At 44.1% G+C, this 16178-nt stretch overlaps 1 pseudogene; it reads left to right on the plus strand.

Moving 5' to 3' along the window:
* Window positions 1–14604: 14604 nt before the first annotated feature.
* LOC127031169 (olfactory receptor 14A16-like) lies at window positions 14605–15560 on the plus strand (annotated as a pseudogene).
* The last annotated feature ends 618 nt before the right edge of the window (window positions 15561–16178 follow it).

Here is a 16178-nt window from a genome sequence, read left to right on the forward strand (position 1 = left end):
TTACCAGCTTAGGCAAAACAGTCACTGCCACCACCAAATATTTTAAAAAAACATTTGAGGGAGAGCTATTTGGGAACTCTGATTTCCCCCAAATATTTCCCCTGGTCTTATCCCCCTTTTCCTGGCAGGATTTGACTAATGTCCCTCCTCTAAGTCTCTATACCCTTTTTCCTGGGTAGACTCAAGAAAATTCCCCCCACCAATTCCTGGCGAGCCCAGATCCAAAATCCTTATATCTTAAAACAAGGAAAAATCAATCAGGTTCTTAAAAGAAGACTTGTAATTAAAGAAAAAACAAGGTGAAAGGAATACCTCTATGAGATAAGAAAGCCAGATAATTGCACAGACAACAGATTCGAAACACAGAGGATTTCCCTCTGGGCAAAACTTTAAAGTTACACAGAAACCCAGTTTGATTCTCTCTCTATTTTGCAAAAGAAATTACAAATAGAAATAAAAGTAATTTAATACATTCCTTCTCTAATTACTCACTACCCTGTTAGGAGTGTGATGGTTCCTTCTCCCTGTTTTGCAAAAGCCCACACAGCACAGACCAAGACTTTTCCCCTCCTCCCTCTTTGAAAGTATCTTATCTTCTTATTGGTCCTTCTGGTCAGGTGTCAGCTAGGTTATGCGAGCTCCTTCACCCTTTATAGGTAAAAGAGGAATTAACCCTTAACTGTCTGTTTATGACATGCCCCCCAAATCATAGACAGTGCTGGACCATACTGGTTGTGATTTCTTCCTAGAACTTTAGGAGAAAACAGATTAATAAAACACATGCACCTTTACATATACTACTGATTACGTAAAAACTAACAATATTTTTCACATTTCAAGGACTATTTAAACCAGTTGATTCTGGGAAACTTTCATGGGAGAGTGCATCAGCCACTTGGTTAGAAACTCCTGAAATGCGTTGTATTTCAAAATCAAAATCTTGGAGAGCTAAACTCCACCGAAGTTTTTTGTTATTTCCCTTGGCGATATGAAGCCACTTTAGCGCAACATGGTTGGTTTGTAGTTGGAAATGCCATCCCCAAACGTATGAGTGGTGAATTCATAGCTGTCATTCTCAGCAATGTCTGTAATTCATCCACTTATCAGGACCTCTCCATTGCATGGTACAGGGCAGCAAAAGGAAAGTGGGGTAGAGAGCTACAGCTCAGGAACCCCGTGGTGCAATGACTCGAGATTTAAATCACTAGCACTCCCCTATCCCACCATGAGGTATATCAAACTTGAAAACAATCTGAGTGACCATTTGGATTTTAGAGCACTTACAAGAGTTAAGCTTTAAAGCACACAACATCGCTGGAATGGAAAGCCGTGGCCCTTTCTCTGTGCTGGTGAACATGGATGGCTCAAAGTGTACCTTTCCTTAAATACAATGAGGATCCAAAGCCTGAGTGAATAATCTGGGAAGACTGAGGCTTTTTTGACTAGTATCACATTAATGGTCTGAGCTCCAGCACTGTGCACAAAAAATGCCCTAGAAACTTTTTGTCTCTGCAAACCCCTTTGTCATAAACAGATAGCTAAGGGTTAATGTCTCTTTCACCTGAAGCACCTGACCAGAGGACCAATCAGGAAACCGGATTTTTTCAACTTTGGGTGGAGGGAATTGAGTGTTTTTTGTCTTTGTCTGCCTGCCTGCTTGCTCTGAGCTTTGGAGAAGTAGTTTCTTTTTTCTAGTCTTCTGTTTCTAAGTGTAAGGACAAAGAGATCAGATAGTAAGTTCTATGGTTTCTTTTCTTTGGTATTTGCATGAATATAAGTGCTGGAGTGCTTTAATTTGTATTCTTTTGGAATAAGGCTGTTTATTCAATATTCTTTTAAGCAATTGGCCCTGTGTTGTATCATCTTAATACAGAGAGAACATTTGTACTTATTTTTCTTTCTTTTTATATAAAGCTTTCTTTTAAGACCTGTTGGAGTTTTTCTTTACTTCAGGGAAATTGAGTCTGTACTCACCAGGGAATTGGTGGGAGGAAGGAATCGGGGAGATCTGTGTGTTGAAGTGGCTAGCCTGATTTTGCATTCCCTCTGGGTGAAGAGGAAAGTACTTTTTGTTTCCAGGATTGGGAACAGAGAGGGAGATTCACTCTGTTTGGATTCACAGAGCTTGTGTCTGTGTATCTCTCCAGGAGCACCTGGAGGGGGGAAGGGAAAAAGGATTATTTCCCTTTGTTGTGAGACTCAAGGGATTTGGGTCTTGGGGTCCCCAGGAAAGGTTTTTCAGGGGGACCAGAGTGCCCCAAAACACTCTAATTTTTTGGGTGGTGGCAGCAGGTACCAGGTCCAAGCTGGTAACTAAGCTTGGAGGTTTTCATGCTAACCCCCATATTTTGGACGCTAAGGTCCAAATCTGGGACTAAGGTTATTACATGAGTAGCAGCGGTGGGAGATAGACAGAATCCAGAAGCCAGTAGAAATATTGTATTTTTCTTTTCTCTGCTAAGGGCTTTTTAGCAGAGAGAAGCAGTTGGTTTTAAAAGGGAACCAGAGAGAAATTTTTTTTTTCTGCTCTCTCTGGCAGTTTGTGGCTTGCATGTTAAGCAGAAGTCGTTAAGGACTATTAACAGTCTTTTGTCACACAATAGCACTCCCATTGAGAGTCATACCAGCACTATATGAATTCAAATAAAGTGGTTTTTCAGGTTTACTTGACATTGAAGATTAGCTAGAGAGAGAAAAGGAAAAAAGGCACTGTTGCTAGGCAGACTTCAGGAGGCAACAGAGAACCTGCAGTGCAGAAGATAAACACCGGAGGGCACCCCAACACAAGAAAACAGGAATCATGACTTCTAAGGCAAAAATTGACGCCGAAGAGCAAATCAAAGAAGCTGAACACAGGCGACAACTGGAAATAAAACAAAAAGAGATGGAGATGAAAGAAAAGGAAGAAAGCATCAAACTGGCAGCCTTCCAAAGAGAACAGGCAGCCCAAGAGGCAGCACACAAAAGAAAACTAGAAGAAGAAGAGATAGCCTACCGAAGGAAACAAGCAGAAGAAGAGTTGGCCCACCACCGAGAAATGGAAAAACAACAAAAAGAAATGGAAAAACAACAAAAAGAGAATGAAGAGAAGGAAAAACAGAGAAAACATGAACTGGAGTTGGCAAAAGCTGGGCTGCATGTGCCAGCCAACCCTAACAACCCGGCGCCAAATATTGCTCCACAGCACAGGAAATTTCCCACCTACAAGGCAGGTGATGACACCGAGGCCTTCTTGGAAAATTTTGAAAGAGCCTGTCTTGGGTACAGCATTCCCGAAGACCAGTACATGGTAGAATTGAGGTCACAGCTCAGCGGACCTTTAGCAGAGGTGGCAGCTGAAATGCCTAAGCACCAAATGAATGACTATAAACTTTTTCTAACCAAGGCCAGATACAGGATGGGGATAACCCCAGATCATGCCCGTCGGCGCTTCAGAACCCAAAAGTGGAAACCAGAGGTGTCATTTCCCAAACACGCCTACTACATTGCAAAAAACTATGAGGCCTGGCTAACAGGAAACAACATTCAAACCTTGGAAGAACTGAACCTCCTCATACAAATGGAGCAGTTCTTGGATGGTGTTCCTGAAGACATCACGCGGTACATACAAGATGGAAACCCCAAAAATATCGCTGAGGCGGGGGAGATTGGAGCCAAATGGATGGAACTGGCAAAAGGCAAGAAAGCTACTGTCAAGGGGAACGATTACCCCAGGGGGCACACAGACCATAAACCCTACAACCGAGGACAGCCAAAGACCCCACATACCACCCAAGTAAAGCCACAGATACCCTACCCTTCAACCTCACCAGTCTCCAGTAACTCACCTCGGCCCAGTGACCCATCAGATGGAAGATGCTTTAAGTGTAATGAACTGGGACATATCAAGGCCAAGTGTCCCAAGAACACCATGCGAGTGCAATTCATTACACCACCATCACACCAAAGATCCCCAGGCCCGGATGCCTCTCAAATACCCTTGGAGCGAAGGGAAAATTTGAGAGTGGGCGGAAAGAAGGTTACTGCGTGGAGAGACACGGGGGCACAAGTGTCAGCTATCCACCAATCCTTCGTTGACCCCAAATTCATCAACCCAAAGGCCAAAGTTACAATTTACCCCTTCATGTCACAAGCTGTAGACTTGCCTACAGCTCAACTGCCTGTCCAGTACAAAGGCTGGTCAGGAATGTGGACGTTTGCAGTCTATGACAATTATCCTATCCCCATGCTACTGTGGGAAGACTTGGCCAACCAGGTGAGGCGGGCCAAGAGAGTGGGAATGGTTACACGTAGCCAAACCAGGCAAGCTTCCAGACCCATTCCTGTTCCTGAACCGTCCACAGAGGCCCCGTCTGTGTTACCAGAGACCCAGACAGAGGTAGTGGACCCAGATTCCATGCCTACCACTGAAACAGCCACAGCACCTCCAGTCCCAGGCCCGGAACTGGAACAGCAACCAACACCAGCAAGTGCAACCCCATCTTCAAACTCAACGCCAGAGGGCGCCAGCGAGCCAGAACTGGCAGAAGCAAAAGACAACCATACCCAAAAGGCTCAGCCAGAGCCTGAAATACCCTCAGGTGCACCAGCGGAGAGCGGTTCACCAGCAACGGAAACAACCCCATCACCTACATCGCTTCCAGAGGGACCAAGCCCCAGTCCACAGTCTGAGGAAGAACTGGTGACCCCAGCCTCAAGGGAACAGTTCCAGACTGAGCAGGAAGCGGATGACAGCCTTCAGAAAGCGTGGGCGGCGGCACGGAGCACCCCACCGCCTCTCAGCTCTTCTAATCGATCCCGGTTTGTTATAGACCAAGGACTTTTATACAAGGAAATTCTTTCTGGTGGACACCGGGAAGAATGGCAGCCGCAAAAACAGTTGGTGGTTCCAACTAAGTACCGGGAGAAGCTCTTAAGCTTAGCCCATGATCATCCCAGTGGCCATGCTGGGGTGAACCGAACCAAGGACCGGTTGGGGAAGTCCTTCCACTGGGAGGGGATGGGCAAGGACGTTGCCAAGTATGTCCGGTCTTGTGAGGTATGCCAAAGAGTGGGTAAGCCTCAAGACCAGGTCAAGGCCCCTCTCCAGCCACTCCCCATAATTGAGGTCCCATTTCAGCGAGTAGCTGTGGATATTCTGGGCCCTTTCCCAAAAAAGACGCCCAGAGGAAAGCAGTACGTACTGACTTTAGTGGACTTTGCTACCCGATGGCCGGAAGCAGTAGCTCTAGGCAACACCAGGGCTAACACTGTGTGCCTGGCCCTAACAGACATCTTTGCCAGGGTAGGTTGGCCCTGCGACATCCTTACAGATTCAGGGTCTAATTTCCTGGCAGGGACCATGGAAAAACTGTGGGAAACTCATGGGGTGAATCACTTGGTTGCCACCCCATACCACCATCAAACCAATGGCCTGGTGGAAAGGTTCAATGGAACTTTGGGGGCCATGATACGAAAATTCATCAACGAATTCTCCAATAATTGGGACCTAGTGTTGCAGCAGTTGCTGTTTGCCTACAGGGCTGTACCACATCCCAGTTTAGGGTTTTCACCATTTGAACTTGTGTATGGTCACGAGGTTAAGGGACCATTACAGTTGGTGAAGCAGCAATGGGAGGGGTTTACGCCTTCTCCAGGAACTAACATTCTGGACTTTGTAAGCAACCTACAAAGCACCCTCCGACACTCTTTAGCCCTTGCTAGAGAGAACCTAAAGGATGCTCAGGAAGAGCAAAAGGCCTGGTATGACAGACATGCCAGAGAACGTTCCTTCAAGGTAGGAGACCAGGTTATGGTCTTGAAGGCGCAACAGGCCCATAAGATGGAAGCATCATGGGAAGGGCCATTCACGGTCCAAGAGCGCCTGGGAGCTGTAAACTACCTCATAGCATTTCCCAATTCCTCACTAAAGCCTAAAGTGTACCATGTTAATTCTCTCAAGCCTTTCTATTCCAGAGACTTACAGGTTTGTCAGTTTACAGTCCAGGGAGAGGATGCTGAGTGGCCTGACGGTGTCTACTACGACGGGAAAAAAGACGGTGGCGTGGAAGAGGTCAACCTCTCAACCACCCTGGAACGTCTGCAGCGGCAACAAATCAAGGAGCTGTGCACTAGCTTCGCCCCACTGTTCTCAGCCACCCCAGGACGGACTGAACGGGCATACCACTCCATTGATACAGGTAATGCTCACCCAATCAGAACCCCACCCTACCGAGTGTCTCCTCATGCCCAAGCTGCTATAGAACGGGAGATCCAGAACATGCTACAGATGGGTATAATCCGCTCATCTACCAGTGCATGGGCATCTCCAGTGGTTCTGGTACCCAAACCAGATGGGGAAATACGCTTTTGCGTGGACTACCGTAAGCTAAATGCTGTAACTCGTCCGGACAACTATCCAATGCCACGTACCGATGAGCTATTGGAGAAGTTGGGACGTGCCCAGTTCATCTCTACAATAGACTTAACCAAGGGGTACTGGCAAGTACCGCTAGATGAACCTGCCAAGGAGAGGTCAGCATTCGTCACCCATGCGGGGGTGTATGAATTCAATGTCCTTCCTTTCGGCCTTCGAAATGCACCCGCCACCTTCCAGAGGCTGGTAGATGGTCTACTAGCTGGACTGGGAGAATTTGCAGTTGCCTACCTCGATGATGTGGCCATTTTTTCAGACTCCTGGCCCGAACACCTACTACACCTGGAAAAGGTCTTTGAGCGCATCAGGCAGGCAGGACTAACTGTTAAGGCCAAAAAGTGTCAAATAGGCCAAAACAGAGTGACTTACCTGGGGCACCAGGTGGGTCGAGGAACCATAAACCCCCTACAGGCCAAGGTGGATGCTATCCAAAAGTGGCCTGTCCCAAGGTCAAAGAAACAGGTCCAATCCTTCTTAGGCTTGGCCGGATACTACAGGCGATTTGTACCACACTACAGCCAAATCGCTGCCCCACTGACCGACCTGACCAAAAAGACCCAGCCAAATGCAGTTAAGTGGACTGATGAGTGTCAAAAGGCCTTTACCCAACTTAAGGCAACGCTCATGTCTGACCCTGTGCTCAGGGCCCCGGATTTTGACAAGCCATTCCTAGTAACCACAGATGCATCTGAGCGTGGTATAGGAGCAGTGCTCATGCAGGAAGCAACAGATCACAACTTCCATCCTGTCGTGTTTCTCAGCAAGAAACTGTCTGAGAGGGAAAGTCACTGGTCAGTCAGTGAAAAGGAATGCTATGCCATTGTGTACGCCCTGGAAAAGCTACGCCCATATGTTTGGGGACGGCGGTTCCAACTACAAACTGACCATGCTGCACTAAAGTGGCTTCATACTGCCAAGGGGAACAACAAGAAACTTCTTCGTTGGAGTTTAGCTCTCCAAGATTTTGATTTTGAAATTCAACACATCACAGGAGCTTCTAATAAAGTTGCTGATGCACTCTCCCGTGAGAGTTTCCCAGAATTCAGTAGTTAAAAAGTGTTCTTAAAATGTAGAAGTCTGTTAGTTATATACTTAGGAGTATATGTAAAGGTGTATGTGTTGTATTAATCTGTTTATTTTCAAGTTCTAGAAGGAAATCGCCGCCAGTGAGTTTCCCCACTGTCTGCAATTTGGGGGGCGTGTCATAAACAGATAGCTAAGGGTTAATGTCTCTTTCACCTGAAGCACCTGACCAGAGGACCAATCAGGAAACCGGATTTTTTCAACTTTGGGTGGAGGGAATTGAGTGTTTTTTGTCTTTGTCTGCCTGCCTGCTTGCTCTGAGCTTTGGAGAAGTAGTTTCTTTTTTCTAGTCTTCTGTTTCTAAGTGTAAGGACAAAGAGATCAGATAGTAAGTTCTATGGTTTCTTTTCTTTGGTATTTGCATGAATATAAGTGCTGGAGTGCTTTAATTTGTATTCTTTTGGAATAAGGCTGTTTATTCAATATTCTTTTAAGCAATTGGCCCTGTGTTGTATCATCTTAATACAGAGAGAACATTTGTACTTATTTTTCTTTCTTTTTATATAAAGCTTTCTTTTAAGACCTGTTGGAGTTTTTCTTTACTTCAGGGAAATTGAGTCTGTACTCACCAGGGAATTGGTGGGAGGAAGGAATCGGGGAGATCTGTGTGTTGAAGTGGCTAGCCTGATTTTGCATTCCCTCTGGGTGAAGAGGAAAGTACTTTTTGTTTCCAGGATTGGGAACAGAGAGGGAGATTCACTCTGTTTGGATTCACAGAGCTTGTGTCTGTGTATCTCTCCAGGAGCACCTGGAGGGGGGAAGGGAAAAAGGATTATTTCCCTTTGTTGTGAGACTCAAGGGATTTGGGTCTTGGGGTCCCCAGGAAAGGTTTTTCAGGGGGACCAGAGTGCCCCAAAACACTCTAATTTTTTGGGTGGTGGCAGCAGGTACCAGGTCCAAGCTGGTAACTAAGCTTGGAGGTTTTCATGCTAACCCCCATATTTTGGACGCTAAGGTCCAAATCTGGGACTAAGGTTATTACACCCTTAGCTTAAATAACTTTTTTTAAAATGCTTTTTCCCCTGGGACTTTTATCTGTGTGACTCTAGCTCAAATGACCCTAAATTTGGGTCACTCAGCCTACCTTGAACCCAGCTGAAGACCACCAAATGTGAAAGCACCAAGTTAAAACAAAGCATGTCAATGATAGTGTTCTTAGAAAGGTCAACTTTTAAACTTGATACATACTGGCACTGCTGCACCACCATATTAATCAGTTCATTTACCAGCTGGGTACACAGCTCGCAGATTTCTGCTTGTTATCCATAATCTTGGAATATTAAAACAGGATTTTAGTGTTAAAGAATGAGAACTCAGATAGAGGAATAAACATCAAACTAGGTTTCACAGTTCAGATATTCAGCTCATGTAAATTGGTCCATCTCCACAACAGTATGCCATTTTATGCTATCTGGGGATCTGGGCTTGTCCTAAACAAACAGCTAAGGGTTAATTCCTCTTTTACCTATAAAGGGTTATGAAGTTCACCTAGCCTAGCTGACACCTGACCAGAGGAACCAATGGGGGGACAAGATGTTTTCAAAGAGGGAGGAGGGAAATCAGTCTTTTGTCTGTTCAGAAAATTTTGTGCCAGAGTGAAGGATCCAGCAATCAGCCATCTAACATTTCTTAAAAGTAGTAAGTGTTTAGAGAAGGAATGTATTAGATTAGGTTTATTTTCTTTTGCGACTTTGTTTTGCATAAAAGGGAAAATCAAATTGGGTTTCTTTGTGTAACTTTAAGGTTTTTGCCCAGAGGGACGTCCTTTGTGTTTTGCATCTGTTGTCTGTGAGAGTAGCTTGCATGCTAATCTCACACAGGTTTTCCTTTCACCATTTTTCTTTAATTAGAAGTCTTCTTTTAAGAACCTGATCGATATTTCCTTGTTTTAAGATCCAAGGGTTTTTTGGATCTGAGCTCACCAGGAATTGGTGGAAGGTAAATCAGTCTCAATCCTGCCAAGTAAAGGGGGAGAAAGACTGGGGAAATATTTGGGGGGAAGGCAGAGTTTCCAAATGACTTTCCCATAAATGGTTGTTTAAACTATTTGGTGGTGACAGCTGCTAGATCTAGGTTGGTAAATAAGCTTAGGGGTTATTTCATGCAGGTCCCCACATCTGTACCCTAAAGTTTAGAGTGGGGGTGACACCTTGACAGGACTTTTATGTTTGTTTAGCATCTCTGACATACCAGCAACTGGTATGAATTTAACATTTTAAAATGTCATGCAACATTGCACCTGCAGCCTAATGAGCTCTCAGGGTTGTTTGAGGTAAGAAAAAAAGGCAATTGCTGACTAAGGAAGCAAACAAGAAAGAGAAGTTGGATCATTCATCCCCAGACAAACTGACGATCAGCCAGAGAAAATCTTAGCAACACTGAATTCCTCCAAATTTCTGCCCTGGTGGAAATGAATCACAGCATAACCTTTAAAAGTTATGTTCTTGTAATTGATCCCGTGGGACAAAGAACTAAGAATGCACAAATGGGTTCAGTACTTGTGACTCAACTTTGGTTTAAACTCACAGGCAAAGAATATGGATTTAAAACTGTGCAATGGGCGAGTTTCTCAGTTGGTTTAAATCAGCCATTGCTCCATCAGAAACAAAAGGGAAGATCCCCAGTTGTGAAAGACAGTGGAACTTTATCAATACACACCAGCTGAGGATCTGGTCCTTAGTTTTTAGTATGTGCTTATGAGTTTATCTTAATAACCTAATTCAACCAGCCAGGGCAGGCTGAGTTGATGGCTCGGTTCCTCTGATGGCTGCATCTCAAGAGCTGTTGATACAATGCAAGGGAACAACATCTCTGATCCGGCAGCAGTAATGATGTGGCATTAATGAAGGAACAGGCTATTCCAGGACAGCTGTGTTTCTGGTGCCACTGGGCTCCGAGCTATTCCAGGTCACGTGATGGTACCATAAATATATTTTTTTATTCTGCCAACCCCTTGGGACACCATTTGTGCTTCAGCCCTGCCTTGTTTTTAGCCACTGTGTGAGATCCAGGGCAGGTGCTCTTCCCCTCCCAGGGATTGGGCTCAGCTAGGGCCCGTAGTCAGGGTGGTTTGCTCCAGAGGTGAGAGCAGAGCTGGGTTCACAGGCGTCGGGACCATATTCAGACATTTAGCCTCAGAGCAGGGACATCCTGTGCTGTGACCATCTCTGGAGCCTGCACAAACTGCGGTCAGCTCTAGAGATAGGAGGGGCTTTCAGTTCCTCATCCTATTTAGTCCATCACTTCTCGGCCAGAAGGAGAGCAGGGAGCATTCATCTGTGGAGTGGATCCCTGTTTGCTGGGAACTGCAGAGAGACCCCGCAACTCCAGTGGAAGGACATGGAAAGGGCTGTGGGCTAAAACAGTGATGGGAGCATGAGAGACAGACAGATCAATAATGTCAAAATAATCAGAACCCTGGAGGATCAAATGCTTCGCTAGCTGTGAGAAATTCCACAAAAATCTGCATCATAAGTTTGCTTTTCAACTAAATATGTTGGTGTATTAATATATAGTGCAGATTTAAGAATATAAATATGCATGGAAGTCAGAACTCTTGAAGACTTTTACTATTATTTTAATCTGGCACCAGTCAGACTTATTTATTTGTATATTTTGTAGCAGCAAAAATAGACTTTTCATCGAAACTGGGAAAACCCAAACATTGTTTGTCATTCTGGGAAGTGAGAACAAGGCAATTTTAGGTAAGAGCTGTTGAAAACTGATAAGTTTTAGCCTGTGTTATCCTTGAAAAACAAAATCCGTATGGAAGATAAAAGAGATTTTCCATGAACATGTGTTCAGTTCAAAACCCAATTTTCCTTTGAGATAACTAAAGCCAAAAAAGTCTGATTGTCCTTAATTGAAAACTTAGATACGTGCTAGGATGCAGAACATTAATATTGTCTATTCAGATTAAAATTTCACTCTCATTTTCATCTGTCCCATCCTCTATTACAGGGTTTCTCAAACAGGGATCGCCACTTGTGTAGGGAAAGCCCCTGGCAGGCCGGGTTGGTGTGTTCACCTGCCCTGTCCACAGGTCCGGCCGATCGCAGCTCCCACTGGCCGCGGATTGCTGCTCCGGGCCAATGGGGGCTGCTGAAGCAGCGGCCAGTAAGTTCCTAGGCCCACGTTGTTTCCAGCAGCTCCCATTGGCCCGGAGCAGTGAACTGCGGCCAATGGGAGCCGTGATTGGCTGGACATGCGGACAGGACAGATAAACATACAGCCCACCAGGGCTTTCACTACACAAGCAGCGACTCCTGTTTGAGAAACCCTGCTCTATTATTTCATTTACAAAGGGATAGTTGCAGGATGGTTAATCTGAGTGAGATGCAAAGTTAAAACCAGAATATGTTTTAAACATACTAACGACTTGAAGCAAAAACACAGAGTCAAAGCTCCCATTCAAAACCTTTCCATCTTGACTATGCCCTAGGACATATCCACTGTATTCTCTGTCCCACAGTGCAGCCAGCTAAGCAGCAATGCTGTCGAGAGGTGCTCAGAACATACACATAGAAAGACACTGGCCATCCACCCAACAGCTCCCAGTTTAGAAGACAAGCCAGAGAAAGGAGTGTGGGGAATCAGTAGTACAGAGAGGGGAAGTAACTGGACCAAGGTCACACAGCAGGTCAATGGCAGAGCCCAGAACAGAACCCAAGTCTCCTGCCTGTACAGACAAAAAGTCACAGAGGGAAAGGATACAGCACAGTAATGGAGGGATACTACTAGTCCATCATAACCCAGAGATGGAAATACAATGGGATTTGGAGCCATAAATAATAAGAACATAAGAACAGCCATACTGGCTCAGACCAATGCTCCATCTAGCCCAGTATCCTCTACGTAACAGTGGCTGGTGCCTGATGCTTTAGAGGGAATGAACAGAACAGGGAAAAATTATCAAATGATCCATCCTATGTTGCCCATTCCCAGCTTCTGGTAAACAGAGGTTTAGGGACACCCAAAGCATGGGATTGCATCCTGACCATCTTGGCTAATAGCCATTGATGGACCTATCTAATTCTTGTTTTTAACCTGGTTATACTTTCAGCCTTCACAAAATCCCCTGACAATGAGTTCAAAAAGTTGACTGCATTATGTGAAGAAATTTTTCATTTTGTTTGTTTTAAGCCTACTGCCAATTAATTTCATTTGGTGATCCTTGGTCCTTCCGTTCTGTGAAGGGGTAAATGCCACTTCTCTATTCACTCTTTCCACAACATGCATGATTTTATAGACATTTATCATATCCCCCTTATTCATTTCTTTTCTAACCTAAACAGTACCAATCTCTTTATATCTCCTCATATGGAAGCTGTTCAATGCCCCTAATCATTTTTGTTGCTCTTCTCAACAAATATATCTTTCAAATTCAAATATATCTTTTTTTTTTAGTCAAACACAGCTGTACATAGTATTCAAGGTATAGGTGTACAATAGATTTATATACTGGCAGTATATTTTCAGCTTTATTATCTATCCCTTTCCTCAGGTTCCCTAACATCTTGTTAGTTTTTTTCACTGCCACTGAACAACAAGCAGATGTTTTCAAAGAACGAGCCACAATGAATCCAACATCTTGCTTGAGTAGTACTAGCTAAATTAGACCCCATCATTTTATCTGTATAGTTAGGATTATGTTTTCCAATATGCATTACTATGCATTTATCAATATTGAATTCCATCTGTCATTAGGTTGCCCATTCACCCAGTTTTGTGAGATCTCTTTTTGGCTCTTCTCTGTCAGCTTTGGACTTAACAATCCTGAGTAATTTTGTATTGTCTGCAAATTTTGCCACCTCATTATTTGCTCCATTTATGAATTTGTTTAACAGCACACGTCTGGAGTGCAGATTCTTGGGGAGCCCAGCTATTTACCTCTCTCTGTTATGAAAACTGAATATTTATTCCTATCCTTTGTTCCCTATATTTTAGCAAGTTACTAATCCATGAGAGAACCTTTCCTCTTATCTCATGACTACTTACTTTGCTTAAGAGCTGTAAGTTTGGGACTTTGTCGAAAGCTTCCTGAAAGTCCAAGTACCCTATATTAACTGGATCACGTTACAGTAGCGACCCTGCAGTCATCTGTTCCAGAGGCTGATTGAAATGTTGCTTTGTTTACCACATTTAGTAGTTTTTTGCAATTTCATATTTGAGTTCCTTCAGATTCTTGGGTGACTACAATCTGGACCTGGAGAGTCATTCCTGTTTGTTCCAAAACCTCCTCTATTGACACCTCAGTCTGGGACAGTTCCTCAAATTTGTTGCCGAAAAATTATCGCTTTTGTATGGGAATTTCCCTCATGTCCTCTGCAGTGAAGATGAATGCAAATAATTCATTTAGTGTCTCTCCAATGGCCTTGTCTTCCCTGAGAGCTCCTTTTGCATCTTGACCATCCAGCAACCTCACTCATTGTTTGGCAAACTTCCTGCTTCCAAAATACTTAAGAAAAATCGCTTAGTTTTTGTGTCTTTTGTTAGTTGCTTTTCACATTCTTTTCTTTCCTGCCTAATTCTACTTTTACACTTCTCTTGCCACAAATCAATGTGTAAATAGGTAGCTGACTATTTATGTGGTGTTGGGGTAGAATCATTACAGACAAGCTGCCACGTAAGGGGCAAAAGGAATCAATGTTGAATTTCTCTGGAAGGTGGGAATCATTATTTCAGCATTGCTATCAGTATTAGCCATGTTAGTATTTATATTTCATGCCCAAATTTAGAGCCTTCTGTTTCTCATAATAGGGTACCATACAGACTAGAAATGTTGGATTTGAGCTGTATTTTTTTCCAGCTTTCATACCACTTGGCCAGATCCTCAGATGGTGTAAACTTACCTGCCTACCTTAGCTTTAGAGGTGATAATCCACTATTCACTGATGTGATAATGCATCTCATTAGTGCTCTGACTCACAGGGGAAAGGAGCACTGTCAACTCCTAGTCCTAGGAAGTGACAAGAACTGTGCACCTTTGCCATTCCCATCATGAGATATTATGGAGAGAGAATTAGATCATTTTCTCTGTCAATCTAATCTTGACAATTGACCTTTTCCTTCCATCCACAGGCAGGACACAGTTTTTGGAGAGGGAAATGTCCAACCAAACCACTGTGACCGAGTTCCTTCTCCTGGGATTCTCTGACGTTCAGGAGCTGCAGATTTTGCACTTTGTGGTGTTTCTGGTGCTTTACCTGGCAGCCCTGGTGGGGAATCTTCTCATTATCACAGCTGTAGCCTTTGACCACCACCTTCACACCCCCATGTACTTCTTCTTGATGAATTTACCCATTCTCTACATTGGCTCCATTTCTGTCCCAGTCACCAAATCTTTGGCCAACTCCTTCATGAACACCAGGTCAATTTCCTATTCTGGATGCGTTGCACAAGTCTTTTTCTTTATATTCTTTACTTCAACAGGTTTTGCCTTACTCACCATCATGGCATACGACCGATATGTTGCCATCTGCCAACTTTTGCACTATGAAAGAGTGATGAACAGGAGAGCTTGCATCCAGATGGCAGCCAGTGCGTGGATGAGTATTTTTGTCTACTCTGTACTGCACACTGGGAACACATTTGCAATATCCTTCTGTGGAGGCAACACAGTGGATCAGTTTTTCTGTGAAATCCCCCAGCTCCTCAAGCTCGCCTGCTCTGACTCATACCTCAGTGAAGCTGGGGCTATTGCCTTTAGTGTGTGTTTAGGCTTAAGTTTCTTTGTTTTTATAGTCGTGTCATATGTTCAGATCTTCACCAGAGTAATGAAAACCCCTTCTGAGCAGAGCCGGCATAAAGCTCTATCCGCGTGCCTCCCTCACCTCATTGTGGTCTCATTGTTCTTTTTCACTGTAGCCTTTGCCTACCTGAAAGCCATCTACAGCTCAACATCAGGTCTGGATCTCATGGTGGCTGTTCTCTATCTGTGGTGCCTCAAATGATGAATCCGATCATCTACAGCATGAGGAACAAGGAGATCAAAGCTGCACTGAAGAAACTGATAGTGGGGAGGTTATTCACCAAAACCAAAATATCCATCTTTCATCTTTGATCATGATTTCTTTTGGTGTTTCTTTTCAAATATAACCAAATGAAGGCATGATCATCTCCTTGAGATCATGATTTGAAATCTGCTTGTGCATAAAGGGGCATTTACACCAGTAAAAATGCAGAGTCAAGACAATGGATTAACTGTACCATTTACATCTGTATAAATAAGATCAGAATCTATCTATCTATCTATCTATCTTTTCTGTACTTCCACCCACCATCACACTATCTGAGCATCTTCCATCTAAAATGAATAGCCATAATCAAGTTCCCAATGGACTTGATGAGGTCTCTGACCCTTTTCCTTTTGTGGGTATAAATGCTGCTGCTATACCATGGCTTTTGGTTAATTATTTGCTTGTGTGACAGAGTATGATATAATGGTGTCACGTTGTGAACTTGGTTGTAGTATATGTGGAAATATTGTCATGGTAACAGGCCAAGTCTGACGTGGCTCAATGGCAGCCTATTGTGCTGCATTCCAGTTAGCTGCCCTGCCTGGGAGAGGTCTTTGACACCTCACTGAAGGACCATCATTGAGAGCCCATCAAGACTAGAGTCTGGGGCCTTTGATTTTTATTGTGTCTCCGCTACTTGCCAGCCCCCAGAGAAAATGATT

This window comes from Gopherus flavomarginatus, chromosome 11 (assembly GCF_025201925.1).
Source record: "Gopherus flavomarginatus isolate rGopFla2 chromosome 11, rGopFla2.mat.asm, whole genome shotgun sequence".
NCBI lineage: Eukaryota > Metazoa > Chordata > Testudines > Testudinidae > Gopherus > Gopherus flavomarginatus.